The sequence below is a fragment of the Drosophila grimshawi genome, unplaced genomic scaffold, assembly GCF_018153295.1.
Source record: "Drosophila grimshawi isolate 15287-2541.00 unplaced genomic scaffold, ASM1815329v1 contig_1377, whole genome shotgun sequence".
In the NCBI taxonomy this organism is placed as follows: Eukaryota; Metazoa; Arthropoda; class Insecta; order Diptera; family Drosophilidae; genus Drosophila; species Drosophila grimshawi.
The window spans coordinates 17,535,872-17,541,969 of record NW_025062900.1 but is presented as its reverse complement, the minus strand read 5'-3'; positions in this window follow the sequence as shown (position 1 = coordinate 17,541,969).

The window sequence follows — 6,098 nt, the reverse complement described above, 5'->3', positions numbered from 1 at the left end:
AAACATGTTAACCAGAAAATTAATTATAAAATTTTCAAAAACCTTAACAATGTCTACAATATGGCGTTTATTTTACTCAAACAAAAACTTACTAGCTGCCACACACACACATACACACACACAATGTCTGTGGGTGTTTGAGAGTTATGTATGCGTGGCAAGTGCCAACTTTTATACAGGCGCATTCAGTTTTGCTTATAATAATCTATAATCTTTGCACCTTAAATGATATCTCTCAACTGGTCAGATGGCTAAATTAGAATAAGTGCTTCTAATTAGTTAGCAACTGTATACGAAGTTTAGAAAATAAATTTAAAGACGATTCGTTAAATATATTTATCGATAACATTTAAATAATTTCAATTGAAACACTGATATGATATGTGATGAAATCTGTCCAGCAATGCTCACCCTGTATATACCAGCAGGGTTTTTCATTCTTATAAGACTTCGTACCATGTACAACTAAGTATATAAACATATACTCTGTATACATACATTGTTTAAGGCACAAAGCAGAGGCCACAACCATTGCAAGCAATAGAAACAGGAGCAGGAGCAGCAGCAGGAGCAGGAGCAGGAGCAGGAGCAGGAGCAGGAGTAAAATCACTAGCAAAAAATGAAACCGTAATTCATACTTCCTATAAGAAATTTAACATTTCTTTTATTTTCGCTTGGCTCCAAGGAGCAGCTAAGGCTAACTGGAATGAGAGCGGATATGGATATTGTGATGGTGGTGCTGCTGTGAAATTAAACACGGCATCTACACACACACGCACACACACACACACACACACACACACACGCACACACACACACACACACACATACATATAAAGAAACATCTTGGGAAATGGGCGAGGACTCACACACAGAAAGAAGAAACGTGCACAAGATGCGGTTTGCTCAGCTCAGAGCAGCATAGACTGAAAGATGTATGAGCTTATCGGGGCGCATCCCCAGCACTTGGCATGGCTGGAGAGGGGAGGGGGAAGGGGGGGCAATGGGAAGCTCCAACCGAATCTCCCACGCCCAGCAACTGTATCTGGCATCTGTCACCGTTGATGCTCTGCACGCAGCTGCAGCTGTTGTCACCTGTGTCCAGGCGTCATGTGTAAATCACAGAATCGGGCTCAATGAGAGCGCACACGAAAAAATGTGAATTAACATAATGTGTGGTCTGGTCTGGTCTGGTCACATAACGGTAATAAATAAAGACCATGGTCTTGCACAGAGTGCGGCCAGCAGTAAAAATCTTTCGGTTAAGAGCACAGAGCCCGCAGACACCAGAGAACTCTGTGCCCCAGAACACACAAAAGATAATGCTTATGAATAACGGATCGTATTGCATTCACACAAAATGTATTATTATTATTATTATCATTTTTTTATTTTATTTTTTTTTTTCAACAAAAAATTATAATATTCAAGAAAACCTTCGAATCGGAGTTATGAAAAATTATGCAAAAAGCGAGCAAGAAACGAAAGAAAACAAAAGACAGAGCTGAGTCCTGCAGTTGGTTAGCTGACGCATTTCTCAAAATAAAAGTATCGAATTAGCAATATAATATCAGATGTCCTGTATTGCAAAACAGAGCGTAGAACGAGGGCACTCACTACTGCTGCTGGCAGTTCCACTTCCACTTGAATTGCCAGCCGGCATGCTGCTGGTGCTCCTCAAACTCAAACACAGACTCTGTCTCAACCTTAGTCTCCACCTCAGAATCGGTTGGCTCTGCATTGGTAATGTTGCGAGCAGATTGTGCTCATTATCTCAGGGTACGTCAGCTGAAGAGACTTTTGATAAAGGCTAGCACCAGTTGCAACAACAGCAACAGCAACAACGGATTCGCAACCGCAATTTCCGCGCCCCCTTGACATATGTAAACCTAATTCCAAATCTACCAACATACACACATAGACTACAGTTGCATGTTGTTGCTACATTTATAAGTACATCTCCTCATCCCGTTCCTCCTTCCCTGTTTTTTTTTTCTTTTTTTGCAAGCGCAACCGCAACTTGTTCGCCTGAATGCATTAGAATCGTTTTCATATCGAGTCTGGGGTTCGTTGCAGCCACCAAATCGCCTGGGTTCTCGAGGATTTATGGAATAATGGTCGCAAAATATGTTTTTTATAATTCTTTGTGTTTTTTTTATATTTTTTCTTTTCTTTTTTTTATTTCTTTACGGTTATGTATATATCCGCAAAGGGAGAAATATGAACAAAAGTGACGCGGCACATTGTGCGCGGTTTTACTATTGTTGTCTGAGCGATTCGTGGACTACCGGCTATTCATCAAATGTTGCACTGAGACACTGGGCAGCAAGTAGTGCAGCACTGTCGAGGGCTAATCTTCAACATATATAGGGGATAAGCATTTCAAAGAATTCGAATCGTTTTTTTATGCGATGTGAAAAATTGTCAGCGGAGGCAGCCCATCTGCAGAACATAATTCAATGTCTTTTCGATATGCTAACAGTATCACTTATAAAAAGAAATTAACTGAGAGGAGGCACAGATCCCGCTAAAATTAAAATGGTTGTTTAAAGTGCTCTAATTTGAGCACAATTGCTGTTATCTCCCAATTGGAGCACAACTGACTATTTGCGTTGATCATTTTGACCCAGCATTATCTGTCCTAGTCTAAAACTTTAATGTTAGACAACGCATAAGCAAATCAAAATATTAAAAATTCTATTCATTCTAGCAAATATATCCGAATAATAAGCTCTAATAAAAGAGCTTGAAAGTTACACGATCTATAACTCAACTAAGAAATATATAAATCACATAAAAAATCGACGTTCTCCTTGCGCTGTGTAAGTTGCTGACAAGCAACTGTCACCACCTATGTATACTACCAAAGCTCCATGGTAGTAAAGGCGCATCTTTGGCCTGGGCTGCCATTTGCACACAAATAGGCCGCCCCCACCAAAACTGGCAGTAAAACAAGCTGGCAGGGCAACAAAACGTCAACGGCCAGACACGAAAACATTGGCCACAAAGGGTATTTTGTTGGGGCTTTGCTTATAAATCAGTTGCGCGTCTTTTAATAAATTGTAATTGAGTCGCGCTTCGCCATTCGCGACTGAGCAGCTCATAGATACATTTGTATCTGCTGCTTGTTGCTGCTTGTTGTTGCTGTTGTTACTGTTGTTGTTGCTGTTGTTGTTGCTCTTGCTTAGGCGACTGCGATTGCGATCGCGTGTGGGAATGCAGACAAGGTGATGTCGATCCTTATGGCTTAGCGGCGACCCTAAACAATCCTTTTATTGTTGCTGTTGTGTTTATTGTAGTTGTTGTTGCTGTTGTTGTTGCTGTTGTTGTTACTGTTGCTGTTGTTGTTGCTGTTGTTGTTGTATACTTGGTGCTGTGCCGGCTGTCGCCACTTATGGCGCTCTGAGCATCTCCGCTTGCAGCTCGCCTGCATGGCATGCTTGAAAATCACGTAATGAAAAATGTTTTGAGTGCAATTTTTCTTTTCATTTGCTTCGTGCTACTTCTCCTCCTGCTGTTGCAGCTTGTGCTGCCTGTGCTGCCTGTGATGCCTGTGCTGCTGCTGCTGCTGCCGCTGCTGTTGTTGTTTGTGTGTTGAGCAGCAATAAAACTCATTGAACATGAGTTGCTTTTGAGCAACATGAACAATTAATGCAACATATGTTTGCCGGAGACCGCACCGCACCGTGCTGCAACAACAACAACAACAACAACTAAATACACATCTTTCGATCCTTTTGGTAGTCAATGCTGCATTGAAATCGAATTAGTTGGCAACGCGACTCCGCACTCTTTGCCAAATGTTGCACAACACGCAAACGAAAAACAGAATTCGAAAGACTTTTTCAAAGTGCAACTCAATGAAGTTTTCATGCCCTTATTTAATTGTATTAAATGCCACATACAAATCAACTAAACTTTAAACAATAATAACATTTTAATAGCTTGCACAACTTATAACAAAAGTCAACTCTAACTGATCTTTGCGAGATATGAATTCATATAGATATCTCCTTATTAGCTTGATAAGGCTGATGATCAGTCGATCAGTCCTTGCTGCAATAGGTATACGAAATTTATTTCACAACGCTGATCAAGCAACACGCCCCTCACCACAACCACACAGATCTCGGACAGTCGTTAAGTTAGATGCACCTACTAGCCCCAGATCAATTGCACTGATACGAATTAGCCGAATCGGAAGCGGGGTGCAGAGATAGATAGCCGTAGAATGCAACCGCAGATTCTTGTAAAAAATTGCACTTTTAATTGTGTCTAGGCGATGCCAAACCAACATTGGATTGTTTCTTTTTAATTGACTTCGGTTTGCGCGTATTTGTTTTCGGCTGAACTTTGTAAGTCGAGTGCTTTATAACATTTTTCTGCATTTTACGGCTGTTCAGGTGGGAGGGCGTTGGATTTTAGATGAAGCGGTTTTTGGTCAAGTGGCGAAACGCCAAAAAATAAATTAATAATACAAAAAATTAATAGTAAAACAAATTAAAGACAGCGACAGAAAATTAATTATTCAATTCCATAATAATAATTTATATTTTATAAATTATATTGTGCGGCTGTCTTTATTTTTTGATTGGTTTTTTCCGGGCTTTCCCCAATAAATGCAGCAAATGTTGGAGAAATTTTAAAAAAAAAAACTCAAAAAAAAAAAAAAATTATTTTTAATTTAAAGTTGTTTTTATTCAAAATTTTGTATTTTACTATTTTCCAAAATTAAATTAATAAATATCTAAATAAATTAACTCTCTGAGAGAAATGTGAACTGAGTGTTTATATAAATTTGTACATTTTATGTCAAACAATTTTGAATAATTATTATATACAGCCAAAAAGCGCTGCTAACCAAAAGGCAAATGCGAAATGTTGAATGGCATTTAACATAAAATATGATTGCCGAAAACTGACAATCAACGAGAAGAAACCAGCTATCAGCTAAACGTTTCACATTTGCTCAAAAGAAATTAATGAGAATTAAGCGATCTGCCCACCTAATACCAGAGACGACGACATATGCCCCAAGTATCACACTGGGACCTTGCCCCTCGATTGGCTGGCGTCGCGGGGATGGTCATCAAAAGCATTCCATTTAAATTCAAGTTTTTTTTTTGCATTGAAGATGGACACGAAACGTCCACGGCCAAGGACCGTGGCCAAATCAAAAGCACCAAATCTAAACCAATAATAAAGTTAAATCGATAATTGAGGTCAGGCGAAAGGTATTTTTGGGGGCCGATAATATTTTAAATCGCAGGGGCCTTTGGCGAACATACGTGATCGCTTAACTGTAAATTAAATATAATTTACCAATAATCATAATTACAATATGTAGTTTTGTTATGTTCTTTTTCTTTTTCTTTTCGGGTTTTTTTTTTCCTCTTTTGTTTCCGTGCAAATCTCGAGCTTCAGCTGATCCCTTAAGCCACACCAGACGCATAAATCATCAAGCAAAAAGTGTTTGGATCGATAACTGTTTAAGTCTGAGCCGTCTAACCGTGAGATTGCCGATTTGTTAGAAGATTGCCTCTGTCTCAACGTGCGCCAGCCAGCTAATGTTGGTTTATCTTTTTGTTTTGTCTTTTTAATTGCATTTGCTTAACCGATCACGCACTATTGGAGTTAGTGACCTCAGAGACTTTAAACTTTTTATATAGCCACGTTAAGAACACTTTCCATTGGAAAAATCAAGAAAAATCAGTTCAGTTTCCTTAAATACCATATTAAAACAAATTGATCCATTAATGCTTTTTCAATAATAATTTATTATATATTGTTTTTAAACTTGTTCACTTTTCGTTATGTTTGCTGTTCTCTAGTTGCTGGTGTCCTGTCAGTATTCAGTATTATTTTAATGCTATTTATTGTAATAATATGTATGTTTTTGCAGCGAGCGACAAATGTTGCACAATAAGTTAACATTTTTGATTCAATTTACACTATAATTCGCTTAGCTGCACCCCAAACAAATCCACCAGAATATTTGAGTTTTTTTTTATAAAAATTAAGCTTGTTTTACTTTCTGGTTTCAGAAAAAAAATTAAGGAAATGAGTTAAGAAAAAACAATTGCCTAAGAAAATTAATG